This window comes from Hypanus sabinus, chromosome 10 (assembly GCF_030144855.1).
Source record: "Hypanus sabinus isolate sHypSab1 chromosome 10, sHypSab1.hap1, whole genome shotgun sequence".
In the NCBI taxonomy this organism is placed as follows: Eukaryota; Metazoa; Chordata; class Chondrichthyes; order Myliobatiformes; family Dasyatidae; genus Hypanus; species Hypanus sabinus.
The window spans coordinates 127,815,846-127,836,274 of NC_082715.1; positions in this window are offsets into that span (position 1 = coordinate 127,815,846).

A 20,429-nucleotide genomic window follows, 5' to 3' on the forward strand; every position below is an offset into this window, starting at 1 on the left:
TCAGGGTTTCGCTCGGCTGACGACGAGCTCTGTTTTGACTGCCTGCAGATTTTTTAGTGGCACTCAATGGACTCGGGCCCCAAGCTGCGAGGACACTTGCTTTTCAGCCGCTGGAGGAGGGGTTTCCGAGCCATCGCGCTCTACCGGGGGACGGGGGGGAGCATAGCGCAGCTGTGGCGTCTGGGCCTCAAAGCCACAGATTCACCTTGCAGGTCTGAGGAGTGGACTGGGCCTCTATGTTGCCTAGTGGGTGTCAGGGGTTAGGCGACAGGTTGCCTGGGGGCCTGGGCTGCATATACACATGCATATTCTGCGCCGTATTTTTACTGATTTTCGATACGGGTTTGTTGATTTGTCTGTATTAAGCCACAGCGATGCGGGGGGGAGTGGGGCCTCAGGACTTTTACTCTGTGATTGTGATCTTGTGCGTGCTTACCGTGTGTGACTGTTGGTAATGTGCTCTTGCACCTTAACCCCATCCTAACACTGTCTCACTAAGCTGTATTCATGAGTATCCTTATACTGTGTGGTTAATTGACAATTAAACTGGAATCGAATTGAAATTGGAGATAGCCCAGGTGGAATATGAGATAATGTTCCTCTAATTTTCATTTGTCCAGGGCCTGGCAGTGGAGGAAGCTATGGGCAGATATGTCAGGGAGGTGGAACCGATATGGTTGGCCACCAGGAGATCCTGGTTAGCACGGCGGACTGCGTGAAGGTGTTCAACAGAGCAATCCCCCAGGCTGCATCTGGCCTCACCGACGTGGAGGAGGCCACAACAGGAGCACCAGCTGCGCTCCCAGAACGACACTCCTCTCAGTTTCTGGACGAGCTGGAGGCTGGAGTGGAGGAGGTGGAGAGGACGAGCCCGGGGAATGACTACACAAGCGGGTCAGACTGCTTGCTGCATCTCCCGCACGCTGCAGGGTCGTTCGTCAGGCAGTCGGGTTCACTTGGTCGCCCAGCAGAGTTCCCTTCACAAGGAGGGAAGGGAGGGTTCTGGAGTCCAGGCCGATGTTCACCAACCATCATCACGGTGTGGAGCTACGGTGGAACCTCACTGCAGTTCTGCTGACAATCCCACTCCGTCCGGGCCACCTGCAAATTCAAAAAGGTTCTTGCATTAGAATTGTCAACACGGTCAGTGATCCACAGTGGCCCCTTTTCAGGTGCGCAGGAACCCATTGGAAGAGGTCACTATGGGGTTTGCTGGCACCTTGAAGTGTGAGAATGATAAACGTCCATCCTCACCCATGCCTTCAGCACGTTCATCCCCTGAGTCAATGCTAGACCGCACCCCTACATCAATCGCACATCTTCCCGAACCTACTCTGTCTCACATCGTCTGGAATCTCCTGTGACACACCGACCAACAGGGCAGATTACAGAGGCAGGTTTGTCTTCGGGACGTTGAAGGACACCAGAGCAAACCAACATAGTTATATCAAGAAACAGTACACTCTGCCGCATGGAAGATCAGGGATAAATAAACCGACTCCAAAGTTGTCCTCACGGGCATCCAGAACTCTCCTGCATCACCCATCGTCCTGTGCCTGAAGGCCTGGAGCTGTTTGACAATTAATCAATGCTTAGGCCTTAAGGCATATTTGATTTCATATCTGCCTCTAGCTTCGTTGTCTTCTGAAAATGCCAGCCCAACCCTCCATCTTCCAAGTTTGCTGCACGACTACGTTCTGGTGTGTCCCTGATTTTAATTTGAATGACAAATGCTGCAAGAGCTGGAAGTTTGAAGAAGAGATTCACAATGATGTTGCTGGTTTGAGTTACCAGGAGAAGCTGCATAGGCTGGGACTTATTTTTTCCTGGAACGTTAAGAGTTGAGGGATGATCTTTCAGAGTTATAAAAACACGTGAAATAGAGACAGTGCGTTCTCCCTTTTTAGGGAGAAGAGAGCCTGTGGTATGTCGAATACTGGGTGAAATGCGAAGTCTTTGGGGTAACTGCAAGTCTACGTCTTTGCGGTTGCTTTGCTCATACCTGAGTGCTTGGTGGTGGGTGCCGATGCTTTTTTTTGCCAGTGGGGGTAGGGGAGATCGTTTCCTGCTGCTGCTTACGTGAGAGAGGGAGGGGAACTGGGGGGGGGGGGCTTTGGGGTTCTAACGTTTAGCTGTCATTCATCCTTCAGGGCACTCCTCTGTTGTTGTGGATGTTTGTGAAGAAAAAGCATTTCAGTACGTATATTGTATACATTTCTCTGACATTAAATTGTACCTTTGAAACATGAGGGCATACATACGGAGGATGGTCACAGTTTCTTTCCAGGTCAGGGGAGGCTGAACCTAAAGGATTTAGGCTTACAGGGACAGGGGAAAGATTTAAAAGGCACCCAAGGAGATCTTTCCACACAGAGGATGGTGGATGTATGGAAAGGGCCACCAGAGGCAGGCAAATTGTAATGTTAAAAGATATTTAGAGAGATACAATGATGGAAACAGTTTAGAGGCATACGAGTCAAACGCAGGCAAATGGGACCAGCTCAAGACCCTTCATAATTGGCATGGGTGATTTAGGAAAGCCTGTTTCTCTGCTGAAGAGTGCTAAGACTTTATGATGACATTTCAGTGATTGAATCATTGAATTAGTTCGGAGTTAAGCCCATCACGTACTGCCCCCAGCAGCTTGCCAGAATCCTCTGTCTTGGGGCCAGTCTTTCACGTTGTCCCCGGGTATACCCTATCTTCATGATGCCAGTTTCCAGGTACTCTTCCACTTCCCTGGTGATTACACCCTCCTGTTTCCATGGTGACGCTGTTACCGGGCTTATGCATCATGTCCTGTCCATCCCCCTCTTCTTCTCATTAATTATTCTTCGGCCGGTAGCTGCTGTGTCCTCGGCCATAGATCAGCGCTGCTGATGACTTCCGGCCAGTGAATCCAGAGGATTTTTTTCTCAGGCAGCCATTAATAAAGGACTACACTTTCCTAATGATAATCTTTGTTGCCCTCCAAGTCGCTGCCCTGTACAGAAGAAATGAATTCACATTGGAGTTGAACAGTCTCTGTGCTGTGACAGCTCCTTGGAGCACCAGATGTTCTTGAGTCGGATGAAAGCGGCAGTAACTTTGCCAATTCTTGTCTTGACATCAGCATCGGTGCTGTCCTGTCTATCACTACCCAGTTAGGTGGAGGTTTCTACCTCCTCAAGTGGACTTCCCTCAAGAGTGACCGGGTCGACACAGGTTGACTAAAGGGACTTTAGTTTTCCCTTTATGGATGTTAAGGCCAACTTGCACTGATGTGGTTGTCGTTCCTCCCTGCATCTTGTTGTGGGTGTGGGACAGGAGAGCTATGACATCAGCAAAGGTCAGCCCTTCCACTTGTTTCCATAGGGTCCAATAGATCCCATTCATTTTCTGTGCTTCATGATTATTTTGGATGAGGTCCATGGGTACTTGGTGTCACATGATAAACTAGGCCATAGTCAGCATGGTTTCCTCAAGGAATTCTTTGAAGAAATAAGAAGCAAGATGGACAAAGGAGAATTGTTTGATGTTGTGTACCTGGATTTTCAAAAGACCTTTGACAAGGTGCCACACATGAGGCTGCTTAACAAGCTACAAGCCCATGGTATTATAAGAAAGATTCTAGCATGGTTAAAGCAGTGACTGTTTGTCAGGAGGCAAAGAGTGTGAATGAAGGGAGCCTTTTCTGGCTGGCTGCTAGTGGTGTTCCACAGGGGTCTGTGTTGGGACCAATTCTTTTTACATTATACGTCAACGACTTGGATGGTGGAATTGATGGTTTTGTTGCAAAATTTGCAGCCGACATGTAGATAGGTGGAGGGGCAGGTAGTTTTGAGGAAGTAGAGAGGCTACAGAAGGGATTAGACAGATTAGGAGAATGGGCAAAGAAATGGCAGTGTCAGGACGTGTATGGTCATGCACTTTGGCAGAAGAAATGAAAGGGTTGACTATTTTCTAAACGGAGAGAAAATACAAAAATCCAAGGTGCAAAGGGACTTGGGAGTCCTTGTGCAGGATTCCCTCAAGGTTAATTTGCAGGTCGAGTCTGTGGTGAGGAAGGCAAGTGCAATGTTAGCATTCCTTTCAAGACAACTAGACTATAAAATCAAGGATGTAATGTTGAGGCTTTATAAAGCACTGGTGAAGCTTCACTTGGAGTGTTGTGAGCAGTTTTGGGCCCCTTCTCTTAGAAAGGACGTGTTGAAACTGGAGAGGGTTGAAAGGAGGCTCATGAACATGATTCCAGGATTGAACAGCTTGTCATATGGAGAGCATCTGAAGGCTGTATTCACTGGAATTCAGGTGTGAACTCATTGAATCCTATCGAATGGTGAAAGATCTTGATAGAATGGATGTGGAGAGGATATTTCCAATAGTGGGAGAGTCTAAGGCCAGGGGATACAGCTTCAGATTAAAGGGGTGTCCTTTTAGAATGCAGATGAGGATAATTTCTTTAGCAAAGAGTGGTGACCCTGTGGAATCCTTTGTCACAGACAGCTGTGGAGGCCATCTTTATGTATATTTAAGGTAGAGGTTGATAGATTCTTGTTGGTTGGGGCATGAGGGGATATGGGGAGAAGGCAGGAGCTTGGGGTTGAGAGGAAAATTTGATCCGCCATGATGAAACGGTGTAGCAGAAGAGATGGGCCAAATGGCCCATTTCCGCTCCTGTATCTCGTGTCCTTATGATCCAGTCTCTGACCAGAAGGAGCGGGAAAGGGGCCATCAGGCAGCCTGGTCTGACTCCTGTCTTCATCTGAAAGCTGCAGGTGAACTGCTCGCCATGGCTGACTCTCCAGGACACCCCCTTGTACAAACTCTGGATCATCTTGCTTGGTACTCCATAGTGCCTCAGGATTTTGCACGAGGTCTCTCTGTCTACACTGCTTTCCTGCGACAGCACTCTGTGTCGATGTGGTCAGTGGTGGGGAGGGCTTTACCCATGCTGGACTGGGCCATGTCCACTACTTTTTCTTCTGCCTCCTCACCTCGATCATTTCAGCAGAGATTGCTCGTTCTTTTTGGCACAGAGAGGATGTGGAGAGGATGTTTCCTATGGTGGGAGAGTCTAAGACCAGAGAGCACAGCCTCAGAATAAAGGAGTGTCCTTTTAGAATAGAGATGAGGAATATCTTTAGCCAGGCAGTGGTAAGTTACCAGAATTTGTTGCCTCAGGCAGCTGTGAAGGCCAAGTCTTTATGTATATTTAAGGCAGAGGTTGATAGATTCTTGATTGGTCCGGGCATGAAGAGATACAGGGGCAGGGCTGGAGATTGGGGCTCAGAGGGAAAATGGATCAGCCATGAGATCCATTCATGGATGGAGCAGACTCGATTGGTCAAATGGCCTATATCTTATGGTCTCATGGTCTAGTATCTCTTGACATGCCGAGACTAATGGCTCCTTAACGTTTTGTAGATCCTCCTTCTCAAGCAGTTCTTGAAGCACTTGGAACTTGTTACTGAGGACTACAGTTTCCTCTAATTTGTAATGACCAGTGTGTACAATAATCTTGTTCTGAGCAATTTTGCCAGTGACAGCAATATGTGGGCACTGAATTTGATATGTAGAGGTATTCATATTACCAGCTAGTGAAACACTGTCAATAAGCACTTCAATCTCCTCTGAGTTTTGATGGTTTTTGCTCTCATTCATCTGCACTCTCACAAAATATATGTAGCAGGCCTGTACCGGGTAATGAAAGATTTTCTCGCCAGAGCTTTTGCACGCTGTCCGTATGTGATTTGCTTGCTAAATTACATTTTTTAATGTCTAGTTTCCAAATTTTATTCCCCTTTCACTTCCAAATTCTCCAGCAACTTTTTCATCATGACAATACAGACAGATAACACCAGTTTCTGTACTGTACATAAATATTTCTAGTGGCTGCACGTTCCTGACCTCATGAGTTTTCAGTGTATCAGTCTCTACTGCTTTGTTAAACCATTCCACTTTAAATGGACTAGCAGTTCTTTTGTGCATCACCCCTTTGGGTTCTTTGGAATTTGACATAGTGAATAAATAATTCCTTCAATAAAAACATCATAAGCAACCCAGTTCAAAAATCTGCAGCCAAATCATTGCAAGTTCTACGTTGTCAACACTGTCCGCACCAGAAACTGGAAAAAGAAGTGTGATTGTGTACGCTTGTGAAATATATTTAACATACCAGTGAGGTAGAGGGTGACGACCTTTTCTGCGCTAGTAGCAAAAAACGTGTGTGCACACCTTAGAGGGAATATTCTAAGGACCGATTTGAATGTTTCTGGAGTCAAAAGGTTAACATTGAATCCCTGTTCATTGATGCTGATTCCATCCAATTCTTCCTCATCCTCATCAGTTTGAGTTTCATGCTCCACGATCAAGAACTGGTGGTCAGATGCGGCATCTGCCCCTCTCCTCATCCTGACGTCCTGAATTTCTTGCATGTACGGGTGTGTTCCATTTGCCTCTCTGTTACGTGGTCGGGTGGCACCCAGGTGATCTTGTTAATTCTTGTGTGGGGTAAGAGGCTGCCTCCGATGACCGTGTCATTCAATGCACACATGTTGTCAAAGGCTCTCCAGTTTCGTTCATCATACCCAGTCTATGTGTTCCCATCACATCTTCGTAGCCGTGTATTCTGATCCATTTTTGCATCTGATACACTTCTAGGATGCCCTGGAGTCTGGGGTAGAAAGCATCTTTGGTTTCTTCATCGCTGTTGACAGTTGGTGCATAACACTGATAATCATGTTGGTTCTTTCTTCTTTGTTCTGAATGATGCCAAGTGGATGCAGGGACCATGGGCTTCCCATCCTATCAATGCCTCCTGTGCCATTTTTGATAGCGTGAGTGTCACTCCTTGTGTATGTGGGGCATCATCTTCCTCATGCCCTGAATACAGCAGTAGTCCCTCTGCCGTCAGCTGCTTCTACCCACACTGCGTCTCTCTTGAGCCGCTGATGCCGAGCAAGCCCAGACCATTGTTCTTCATGTTTGGCCACCACTTGTGCTGCTGCTCCACTTTCACACATGGCCTTCACATTCCACGTTCCAGCGGTGAGGGTCCCAGATGATTCCTCCTGTGGCTTCCATGAACCTGCGGCCTTCACCACACAACGTCATACGTCTGCGAGGCGAAGATCCCTCCTCTCCCAGCGACTGGATCTTCTGTTGGCACCTCTGTAGCTCTAGGCCTCTAGTCCTATGCCCAACCTTCCTTCTTTCACAGATGGGTTTGGGATTGCCCGTGGTGGAGTTACTCATTATATTTACCAGCTCAATTCCAGTCCATTCTGACTTTACTCCAGATAGTCAATTATTTAACTTTCTTTTACTCCTTCTACTTATTCTTTTTATCTTTATTGTGTTTCGGAAACTGTTGGAGCCTTTGACTTGCAGTTTGGAGTGTGATCGAGTGAACCAGCACTCTGCTGTCCCCAAGAAAGTTCCAGAAAAGGACCCTGAGCACGGGCCGTCTTGAGCAGAAGACTAGAGACCACGGTCGGCTCTGTTTCTCACCAATCAGAGTGTCCAGAAAGATTGAAATATCGAGGCAGAGGTGGAGGAGGCTGGGTGGGCGGTCGCTCTTCATGGGAGGAGGCCAGGTCAGGCTGCAGGTTAAGAAGTTACGTCGGCCGGCGGTCAGAAGGCCGCGGGTTGGCAGTTGCTCTCCTTGGAAGGGCTGAGTTTGAGCTGCCAGTCTCCTCGATGCTGACGGAGGATGGTTTTGAAATTCCGGGACATATGTGATTATCGGTGTGGACTATAGTTTATGCAGCAGGAACTCCTTCAGATTTCTGTGTTTTCTATCTTGTTGCTGATTGGCAGGTGGGCGATACGTTACTTTTTTTGTGCAAGGGAGGGGGGCTGGGGATTTGGATTCTGATGTTCTTGTTGGTGTTCCACAGAACCATAGAACATTACAGCACAGAAACAGGCCTTTTGGCCCTTCTTGGCTGTGCTGAACCATTTTTTTGCCTAGTCCCGCTGACCAGCACCTGGACCATATCCCTCCATACACCCCTCATCCATATACCTGTCCAAGTTTTTCTTAAATGTTAAGTGAGCCCGCATTTACCACTTCATCTGGCAGCTCATTCCACATTCCCACCACTCTCTGTGTGAAGAAGCCCCCCCTCCCATGTTCCCTTTAAACTTTTCCCCCTTCACCCTTAACCCACGTCCTCTGGTTTTTTTCTCCCCTGGCCTCAGTGGAAAGAGCCTGCTTGCATCCTGTTTGATTTTTGCATGCAAGAGAGGGGTTGGGGCGGTGGGGGGGGGGGGCGGTTGATGTTATTGTCACTGTTCTTTTGCGTGGAAGGGGTTTGGGGTTAGGGGTTTGATGTGTTTGCTGCCGTGCCCAGCTGGGTGATCTGTTAGTTTTTGTGCAAGGGAGGGGTTGGGAGATTGGGCTTTATGAGTTTTGTTTTTCTTTTTCATTGGAGGGGGTAGTTTGATGTCTTTTCTTTCAACAGCTTCCATAATTTTTCTGTATTTCATGGCTGACTGGAGAAGACGAATCTCCAGGGTTGTATTCTGTGAACATACTTTGTTAATAAAAATGAACCTTTGACCATTTGAATTCCGTTTCTTTCCCATGAGCAAAAATGTACAGGTCAGTTCTTGCTGCCTAAACGATCTGTAACTTCCCCCTAAGCCTCTCTGAGTACCCAGTATGGGGACTCTACTGTAAACCTACCTCACTGTCCACTCTCATAGTCATCTGTCTAAGCATCTCCTTTTCTGATAGTGCTGAATTCCCTCTGATAATGCAGGATATTATACCAAAACCAACTGTTGGCATAGCTATGGGTCTACCAGTTCTCCACTCCCCACTTTGCTTTTCATTCCGTCAGTGAGGACTTCAATAACTTTTATAAACTTTACTGGATCAAGCCAATGGTGCCTGACCTTCAGACAGTGTAAAACTGTGCTTTATTTTGACTATCTGTGCATGAGGATGATTTGCACTGATAAACATCTAATCAGAATTCTGCAGAGCAGCTTTATGCTGCCAGGATGGATCACACTCTGAGCTGCTTCGGGTTTTTGTATTCACAATGCTATTGTTTTAGTCTGGACAATGATCAAAGGACTCCGTATGAAGTGGAGTGGTGCGAGGGCGGCAGAACAGAAGGCAATTACCTGCCAACTAAACTGCACTATCGAGGGTGCACACTTTGCGCAGCTAAATGCCCCATGAGTGCCCCGTTTGCCGAAGTACTGGCTGCCACCTTCTCTGCCCACCCCACTGTATGATGTTGCTTAAGGCCATAAGAGCACGGTGACCACGTTGGTGCGGTGGTTAGCGCAGTTCAGGGCGTTCCATGGTTCAGAGTTCAGTTCCGGCACCGTTCTGCAAAGGTTTTCTGCGCGTCCTCCCTGTGGGATGAGTGAGGTTTTCCCCGGGGGCTCCAGTTTCTTCCTGCAGTCGAAAGCCATACCGGGTGGGTGAATAGGCCATTGTAAGTTGACCCCTGGTTAGGTTGGGTTATAATTGGGGTTGTGGGGTTGCTGGGATGGCAGGGCTCAAAGGGCCAGAAGGGCCTAATCTGTGCTGTATTGCCACATCAATAAATAACAGACCATCAGCTATAGGAGCAGAGTTAGGCCATTTGGATAATCGAGCCTGCTTCACCATTCACTTACGGCTGACTTGTCTCCACCCCATTCTCCCACTGATATTGGTGTTAACGTATCAGAGGATCTGTCAAGGGATATAAGTGTCATCACCAGGTAAACTACTTCTTTAGAAGTTTGCATAGATACGGCATAGCACCAAAACTTCTATACTTGCACAGTGAAGAGAATCCTAACTCAGTGAGATTATCATCACGACCCGGGAGTGGACAAGGCTACAGAAAGTGGTGGAAAAAGCCCAGTCCATCACCGGCAAAGCCCTCCCCACCATTGAGCACGTTTACATGGTGCACTGAATCCACCAGCAAGGTCGCCCATCATGTTGGCCATGTCCTCTTCTCGCTACAACCTTTGGCTACAGAAGCCTTACATCCCACACCACCAGGTTCAGGCCCCCTACAGCCATCAGGCTCCTGCAGCAGTTTGGATAACTTCACTCACCTCAACCCTGAACTGATTTGATGATCTACAAGCTCACTTTCAATGACTCTTTACAACTCTTGTTCTCAGTATTTATTTTTTGTTTACACAGTTTGTCTTCTTTTGCACATTGGTGGCTTGTCAGTATTTACCTTATAATGAATTTTTAAAATAAATTCTCATTTTGCTTTTTTCCCCTGTATGTGCCTGCAAGATAATGAATCTCAATGAAAGGAGGAAGATAACATATCTGTACTTTGATAATAAATTTACTTTGAATTTGCACTTTCTCCCTGTAATTCTTAATCTCCTTACCAATCAAGAACCCATCAATCTCAGCCTTAAATACACAGAATGACTTGGTAACTGTCCACTGTGGCAACGAATTCCACAGATTTATCACCTTTGGCAGGATCAGTTCCTCTTTATCTCAGATTTACAGGGATATCTTTTTATTCTCTGGTTTCCCTACTAATGGAAACATTCTCTCCACATCCACTCCATCAGGCCTTTTAGTATCCATTAGTCTTCAATGAGATCCCACCTCATCCTTCTAAACTCCATGCAGAAGAGGCCCAGAGACCTCAAACCTCCCTTTAATGTTTACCTTTTCATTCCTGGTAGGGTTCTTGTGATCCCTTTTCATGGCCAGCACATAATTCCTTAGATATTGATGAAAGCTTGAAGACTCTCTCCATCACTGCACTTCCAACACATCTTTGGTGAACAAAGTTCAGAGTTCAAACTAAATGTTATAGATCATCAAAGTGCATAAATGTCACCATATACTACCTTGAGATTCATTTTCTTGCAAGCGTTTACAGGAAAATGAAGAAATACAATAGGATTAAAGAAAAACTACATATAAACGAAAGACTGATAACCAACCAATGTGCAAAGGAACACAAACAAAATGCTGGAGGAACTCAGCAGGCCAGGCAGCATCTATGGAAAAAAGCACAGTCGATGTTTCAGGCCGAGACCCTCCAGTATGACTGGACTCTTTCTTTCTCCTGTCCTGCCGGAGGGTCCCAGCCCAACAGGTCGACTGTACTTTTCTCCATAGAAGCTGCCTGGCCTACCAAGTTCCTCCAGCATCTTGTGTGTGTTGCTTGTGTAATGCCCCGGTTCACGTCTTTACTGTTACGTTGCAAGTATTTCATTTAGCAGCTCTGTGAGAGCAGTCTGTTCTGCGCTCAGCCTGTTTGGGTTACCATTGAAGATCCAGTCATCCAGCCAGACAGAGGTTTTCATGGTGAGGGACAATAAGGTTGGTCTTGGGCTTTGTTCGGCGGGAGATGAAGAGAGACGACGCTGGGGAGAACCAGTCGCATAATACGATCCGGTGGGAGACCCGTTTGTTTGAGATGGATTGCGAGCGACGTTCGGAAGGAGTGCGGGCATTAACGCTGACCGAGGGCCCAGAGTGTGAGTGACAGAGAAGTTCAAGATGAGCTCTAACCTGTGCACACTTGACTGTTTAATTACAATGAGCCCCTTTCTTTTTGTTATTCTTTACTAACCCTTTAATTAAATTAAGATTCAGAAATATAATTCCTTTAATCATATGCAGTGTACCATCTGTTATTTCGTGGCACTAATTTGTAACAGTGTAGCAAATTACACACAAACCAGGGTTTGGGGTGGGACAAGCCGTCTCACTCCCGTGGGTTTAGCGGGACTGGAGAGTGTTATCCCTAGACTGACACAGCCAAGGAATCCAGGGGTTTCACTTGGATTTCCAGCCTCTGCAGATTTTTTCTTGTTTGCAATGTGCAAGACAACCTTCCAAATAAAGAAGAACAATAATAAATCAATTAAAGAATTGCAGAGTCCTTGAAAGTGAGCTTACAGGTCCTAGAATCGGTAGTGTTGAAGTGAGTGATATTATCCATGCTGGTTTAGAAGTCTGATGGTTGAAGGGTTATAACCGGTGGTGTGGGACCCAAGGCACCTTATCTCCTGCCCAACGGGAGTAGCAGGAGTGTAACCTATTGCCAAACATTTAACTGGTATCACCACTCTAAAACTCACGGTTAAAAGCCTCTTGAAGCAAGGAAAGCCCAGCCAGAAACTAGCGGGAATTGAGAGTGAGCCATGGTCTGCAACGTGTTGATCTGTCAGCCCTGATTCAGTCACTGGGGCTTTCAGCTGGATACTGATCTGTCGCCGTCATGACCGACTCGCGGTGATGGGAGAAAGGCAGGGAGTCATTGGGAGAGGAAAGTGCCAAATCTGAAATTAGACAGATCTGGCTGAGTTTTGGAGTTGGAGGGGTGATGATCAAGAGAGGAAGGGGCATAGGAGGGGATGGCTTTAAGAATTGGTGGGGATCTTTGGCCCAACAGCAGGCTTACAGGAAGCTTAGGCTCCATATTAATCAACAAAACTGATGTTCAGTAGGGATGGATTTTGGAAAGGAAGCCTTGAACACACCTGTGTTTGTCAGGGGACTTGTACTTGTTTTCAGTGCGAGTCCTGAACGGTTCATTGTGAAGGTTTGGTTCTTTCTGCCTTCTGAGCATAATATTGCTGTCAGCATGTTGATTTGTTGACTCTTTAAAGATGGGAAGGGTGTCGTCCAATTTCTTTCACCCCATTAAAGTTAATGGTGGAATATCACAGCCCACTGATCCCAGAAACAAGCAGTTCGAGCCCTAATCGCAATTCAGTTTTTGCTGGGTCTCATAAAACACGTTTCTCAAAATTCTGTTGAGAAGCCCTGATCCGAACTATTAACCCGCTTATTGCTTCTGCGCAGCTAACCATTACTAAAATTAATGTAAAATTTATAACAAACCCAGAAGAAAACTGAAATTATAATCACAAATGCATGCCTGAGTGGTCTTTTGTATTGCAGTAAATTGAAATGCCTAAACAAAAACATTAATACTTCTTTGTGCTTGTATGGCAGCTTTACTGATCTGTGGCACATTGTGACCTGACTACTTGTGGTAAACAGAGTTCCTTGCACCAACAGCTCTCACTGCACACAGACTTAAGATTCTCCTGCTGCTACAAAATGAAGGTGAAAATTATCTCTTTCCGAGGACCACACACAAAATGCTTGATGAACTCAGCTGGCCAGGCAGCATCTGAGGAAAAGAGTAAACCGTCCATGTTTCAGGCCGAGACCCTTCATCAGGACCGGAAAAAAGATGAGGAGTCAGAGTAAGAAGGTGAGGGGAGGGGAGAAGGAAATACAAGATGGTCGGTGATTGGTGAAACCAAGAGGCGGGGACAGATGAAGTAAAGGGCTGGTGAGTCAATTGGTGAAAGAGATACAGAGCTGAAGAAGGGGAATGTGAGTGAAATGTCAGGAGGATGTTATGAGAATGCAGAGTGACTTGGACAGGTTGGGTGAGTGGGCAAATGTATGGCAGATGCAGTTTAATGTGGATAAATGAGAGGTTATCCACTTTGGTGGCAAGATCAGGAGGGCAGATTACTATATGAACGGTGTCAAGTTAGGAAAAGGGGAAGTACAGTGAGATCTAGGTGTCATCAGTCACTGAAAGTAAGCATGCAGGTCCAGCAGGCAGTGAAGAAAGCTAATGGCATGTTGGCCTTCATAACAAGGAGAGTTGCGTATAGGAGCAAAGAGGTCCTTCTGCAGTTGTACAGGGCTCTGGTGAGACCACACCTGGAGTAATGTGTTCAATTTTGGTCTCTAAATTTGAGGAAAAACATTCCTGCTATTGAGGGAGTGCAGCGTAGGTTCACAAGGTTAATTCCCGGGATGGTGGGACTGTCATATGTTGAAGGATTGGAGCGACTGGGCTTATATACACTGGAATTTAGAAGGATGAGAGGGAATCTGATTGAAACGTATAAGATTATTAAGGGATTGGACACACTAGAGGCAGGAAACATGTTCCCAATGATGGGGGAGTCCAGGACCAGAGGCCACAGTTTAAGAATAAGGGGTAGGCCATTTAGAATGGAGTTGAGGAAAAACTTTTTCACCCAGAGAGTTGGGGATCTGTGGAATGCTCTGCCTCTGGAGGTAGTGGAGGCCAATTGTCTGGATGCTTTCAAGAAAGAGTTAGATAGAGCTCTTAAAGATAGCAGAGTCAAGGGATATGGGGAGAAGGCAGGAACGGGATAATGATTGTGGATAATCAGCGAATGGCAGTGCTAGCTCAAAGGGCCGAATGGCCTACTCCTGCTCCTATTGTCTGTTGTCTATGGAATCTGATATGATAGACCATGGAAGAAAGGGAAGAGGGAGGAACACTAGAGGGAGGTAAGGAGATGAGGTGAGAGAGAGAAATGGGAATGGTGAAGGAGATGAGCGGGGCAGTACCAGAATTTTGAGAAATCGATGTTCAAGCCATCAGATTGAAGGCTACCCAGACAGAATGCAAGCTGTGGCTCCTCCAACCTGATTGTGGCCTCGTCACAGCTTCGAGGGGGCCATGGACCGAGACGTCGGAATGGGAATGGGAGGTAGAGTTGAAAGGGGTGGCCACTGGGAGATCCCGCTTCTCCTGGCGGGCAGAGCGTAGGTGCACAGTGAAGCGGTCTCCCAATCTACGTCGGGTCTCACCGATGCACAGGAGGCCACACCGGGAGCACCAGATGCAGTAGATGACCCCAACAGAGTCACAAGTGAAGTGTCGCCTCACTCGGAAGGACTGTTTGGGGCCCTGAACGGTAGTGAGGGAGGAAGTGTAGGGGCAGGTGTGGCACTTGTTCCACTTGCAAGGATAAGTGCCAGGAGGGAGATCGGTGGGGAGGGACGAATGGACAAGGGAGTCGCACAGGGAGTGAACCCTGCGGAAAGCAGAAAGTGGTGGTGGGTTGAGGGAGGAAGAAAAGATGCGCTGGGTGGTGGGATCCTATTGGAGATGGTGGAAGTTGTGGAGAATTCTGTGCTGGGCCCAGAGGCTGGTGGGGTGGTGGCAGGACGGGGTGAGGGCAGGCGTGCACAGAATGGAAGAGATGCAGCTGACGGCAGCGTTAATGGTGGAGGAAGGCATTAGCGCTGCTTCTCTTTCCAAAGATGTTCCCCGGCCTGCTGAGTATTTATTTTAGATTTCCAGCGTCCGAATATTTTGTTTATATATTTCTAACTTACAATCGCTCAACTGCCGTGATTGAGATTATCACGCATTCTTCATGATTTGCTGCTGTTGCTTTTAAGATACAGAAATTGTACTGCATTGTTCCAACAAACAGTTCCACTACACTACCTCTGAGAATTGGCAATAAAGAAAAGAGCTGTATTACACTGTCACAGAAACAGGGAGAGACTGAAAAACATAGAGATGGCATCTGCTCAGTCAGGTGGAAAGAAACCATTTCAAAGCAGGGAATTTAAACAGAAAATGCTGGAAGCACCCGGAAAGTTCAATGGTTCCATTTAATATCAGAGAATGCATATGCCTGAAATTCTTACTCTTCACAGACACCTGCAAAAACAGAAGAGAACCCCAAAGAATAAATGACAGAAAAACATTAGAACCCCAAGGGCACCTCTTCCCCCCTCCCTCACACAAGCAGCAACAAAGCATCGACCCCCCCCCCCCACACATATTTCAGCAGGAAGAATCAGCACCCACTACCCACCAACCCCCAAAGAGAGAACATGATCTGCTGTCAACAAAAACCATTGTTTACCTGACAGATTGACATACCACAGGCTCTCTCTCTCTTACCACCGAGGGACGGAGAGGAGACCCCCTTTCCGCCGAGAGAGGGGAGACCAACGATACAAACAGTCGCTGTTGCGATGTTACGGTCTGCCGCATCGCTTTTATTCCAAGTTTCTCCGACTCAAGAATCGGCAGCAAACTCGCCGCCACCATCGAGAGGTGGGGGGTGGCGATGGCCGGAGTACACAGAGGCCTTCAACAGCCACGTCCTCTGTCATCACGTTCCATTCTTCCGTGACGCCAGCATGGAATCAGCCCGTCCACAAGGCCGCAGAGCCTCACCCTGGAGGCTCACATCTTCCGGGCCACACCCGGGGATCTTGAAAACGGCTAGTCAGTGAACTCCGGGGGGCAGGAACCACCACCATTAAGAAACGCAGTTTGAGTGCAACTGTAGATCATAGATCCCTGCCAGAACCCCATCCACTTTGAAAAAGGGAAAAGGAGACATCAGAGAGAAAAAAATTAAAGCTGTCTGGCAGATGAGTTCAAAGAAGCCGCCCTGTTGCGACATCTTCCCTCTGCCTCACAGTCAGACAGCATCCACGGAAAAGGAAGCAGGTGAGAGGTGCTTTGTCAGCTTCTTTTCTTCTGTTTCTGCAAAAGTTATGTATTAAAATGAATCATCATCCTGGAACATTAACTCTGCATCTCTTCCCACGGATGCCGCCCGACCTGCTGAGCGTTTCTAGCGTTTTCAGTGTTTGTTTCAGATTTCCGACATCTGTAATTTTTTTTAAATTTCCAAAACCAGGTGAATTATATTTTTGCCGAGGCCGATATTTATCCCTCATGTATGACCTAAATGTGGATTGTCCAGGATAATTGGATTATCACATGTCATACACAACTTGGCTGTTGTATTTCTCACTTTGTAACAATCATTATCCTTCATCGAACATTTCATTGGCTGTGAAGCACTTCAGGATGAAGGTGAGACAGTAAATATTATAGAAATGCAGATAGTTCGACCTCTACAGTACTTCCACATATTGTTTTTAATGCCTTGCAACTGAAATTGACGATCCACAGTGTTCAGAGAGCACTGATTGTTTTTGTGATGTAATATTCAATCTTTCTGTATCAAATGTATGCTTATCTCCCAAGGCCCACGATCAAGCTCCTCTTTAAATCTGCAGGACAGCACAAGTTCCTCTTATCCCTGTAAGATCTTGGATGCCTGCTTACAGTGGCATTTGTCAAGGGTTCTCCCACCCAATAACATGACAGTGCCTTGCAGGTAGTCAAGGAGGGGTGATGGAAACTCCCCATGCTGATACCTCTCTCCGATTTCTCCCCCGCTGGGACAACGTTGCTGCGTTAACTGAGCAGCCTCTCGAATCAGCGGGGCCCAGACCTCCAAATGAGCGTGCTCAGCAGCATCAGTAACTGCTAGCATCACAATAAATTGAATCTTTTCCGCATATTAGCTACAGGTTAGTGAGAATGCAGGAACAAATATTTTGTGCTGCAATGGTAAAAATGAAAAATAAATTACAGGCGACTACAATCAACTGCCTACTGACATTTTGCATTTTGGAAAGCTCAGTTATTAATTGCCCAGAAATGTATATTATGCATGTTTCTGTAATGTAACTGCTCAAGTGTAAATATCACTGCGTAGCAGTTTCAGAGGCAGGGACTTGATTGCAAAATGACACTTACATGTTGAATGCTAAGAGGCGCCTATTCATTTCTATACGTGAGTTACAAAGACACAGGAAAAGTCATTCAAGCGAGTAGAGGGGTATTCCTTGAATTTTTCTGCAGTTTTTCATCAGGAATCGGCATCTAAGGATTATTGCGCTGCACGTTGCGCTGCTGGTGCTTCGGGCATCCATTAGTGAAGGTCCTCCATTTCTGTTCTTGACCATCTTCTCTACTGTGCCCCAGGTGTGGTTCAGGGTTCTCACTTCTGCCTCTTGGTTTTCACGGCTGTCAGCCATGCAAGTCCCAGGTCGCGACTCAGGAATACCGTCACACACGGGTGTAGGAGGATCCTTCATTGTTGTTCCCGTAACGATTTTTTTTTTTTGACCGGTCGGGGTTGTTCCCTGAGCTGAACCCCCGAACCTAGACCACTCTTAGTCTGGCCTCTGCCCTTTGATCTGTTTGGCACGGGAGACCCTACCAAGAGCCAGAGCACATAGCTGGGTCATTGAGGCAAGCAAGCCTCCAAACCCTATGACAAGGTTATGCTCCTCTTGGAGGATTCTCACAAAGAAGCTCTGATGAAATCAAGAGTGGGTATAACCACTGCTCACCCAAATGACTTTTCCTCAACACTATGGAATGAATACATTCCTAATATGATGTCTACACAAAAAAATAGAGGTCATGCTAAGATTATTCTTAATTCATGGATGGGGGGTGAGTGTCAGTGACAAGTCCACTGTTTATTGCACAGCTCGAACTGCTTGGCTTCTTAAAGACAATCTAAGGTCAGCAACATTGCTGCAGGCTAGTCCTGAAGAAGAGTCTCGGCCCAAATTATCAACAGTTTATTCATTTCCACAGATCCTACCTGACCTGCTGAGTTCCTCTGCCATTGTGTGTTTGTTGCTATAGGTAAGATGGCAGATACCAGAGGCAGCCAATGCTAGACACTGGGGCAAAAAAAAATAATCTGAATTCAGTGGAACGGCTGGCATCTGCGGAGGAGAATGGCCAGTAAACATTTCAGGCTGAGAAGCTGCATCTGGACTCACAGAGTATAGTCAGTACAAAGAGGAGATGAGGGAGGGGTGTGGCATGATCTGGCAAACTACAGGTGAACCTGATGGGAAGGGAGGGTAGAGAGTAGAACAAAACAGGCACCAAATTCCTCCATTTTCCTCACCAATCAGATTCCATCATCTGCAGCAGTTTGATGCCGCCCAGCTTCAATCACTATTTCTACTCTTCCCTCCCACATCTGCCAATCACTCCTTCTCGAATGGATCCATCCGTTGCTTTCCAGCTCTTGCCCCACCTCTTGATATTGGTGATCTCCCCTCTACTCCTTCGGCCTAGATCAGGGATTCTAGGGGATTCACTGACCCCTTGCTTAATGGTGTTGGTCCATGGCATGAAAAACATCAGACACCCCTGGTCTGGATGAAGGGTCTTGACTGGAAACATCACCTGCTGCCAGTTCACCACCGAGTTCCTCAAGCAGATTTTGTTCTTAGCTTGAGGTAAAAGTCAGATCTCCTTTCCCCAAGTGAACCAAATGGCTAATCACGGTAATCATCACTGGTACTGTCAGTCACTTCATGATGCTGGGTTCATCTCTAATCTGCTATCATCAAAAGACTTGGAAGTCTTAGAAAATGTCATCAAACACTCAGAAAATGTCTCATCTCCTTCCCAGAGGGACAGTTAATGCAAATTTCAAAAAAATTCAAATGTTGCAAATCTGAAATGGAAACTGAAAATGGTGTTAACTCTCAGCAGCTCAGGCTGTGTCCCTGGATAGAGAGAGAGACAGAATTCACGTCTCAGATTAAAGCACCCTCATCATCCTGCTGGAGCTGACAGTGCCCTGGGAGGGGTGTTTGGAGAGGAAGATTGCCAGTATGAGGAACAGGTCAGCGACGGTCGGAGGCAGGGGTGGATGGCCCGCTGAAGTGGTCTGCCGGGGCTTGGCTGGACAGTCCCTTCACAGAGCCCTCGCTGGTACAAGGAGGCAGAGAGCCATTGGCAACGGAGAAAGCCTCAAGGTGGCTCTGGATGAGGAGAGCGAGTCCATGGGGATCTGCTCCTCGTGCTACCTGAACATGAGTCGTGGATTGATCAACCGTGGCTGGGTCGTCTGAGCGAGAGTGTCTGATGTTGAAACGCCCGATGACCCCAGTTTACAGCTCTGATGATGCGTTCAGCACATCGTGAGGTGTATTCTTCAAACTCGGAAAACAGAAGTAATGTCCTGTTACAAATAGAGGCGTAAAGAAACAAAGCAGGGAAACAGACTCTTCAGCCCATCAAGGGTGCTAGCCAGCAAGCCTCCTTTCTACACAAACTCCACCCATTTTATTCACCCATATTCATATCAACTCCCCACCTGAAAATTCCACCACTCACCTACCCACCAGGGACAATTTACAGTGGTCAACTGACTTACCATCCTCCACGATCTTGGGATGTGGGAGGAAACCAGAGCACCTGGAGCAAACGTGGAAAGTCACTCAGGACAAGGTGCAAACTCCACACGGAAAGCATTAGAGAGGTCAGGGTCACACCTGGGGCACTGGAGCTGTGAAGTTTACACACGAGGTGCCATATTTTGGAGTCAGAGAGAGATACCACACAGAAACAAGGCTTCTAGCTCACCGTGCCTATACTGACCAGCAGCCACTAACTTATACCACCTAAGTGCCACTATTTTAATCTCCCTACATTCCAATTTACTCCCCCGGATTCTACCACACAGATACAAAGTAGTGGTAACTTATTATGCACAGTTAATCTCCTAACACACAGGTAGGTCCCTGGAATGTGTGGGTTAGTGGGTTAAGTGTTGGGTATCAAACAGCCTCTGACACTCTGGAATGAATTATCAAGCACATACTTTGTGACATTTTGCTGGTTGCTTTTAATGTCGGCTGTTGAAGAGGGTTTATGTTTAAAAGGTGGCCTCGTTCGGTCCAGCGTAATGTGACTGACGACTCTCTGAGTTGCAGTGACGGTGCAAAGCTCCTTACGTTCTATCTGTCGTTTGGTCTATGGAGCCAGTGTTGATGGTGCCCTATGTCGTAGTTT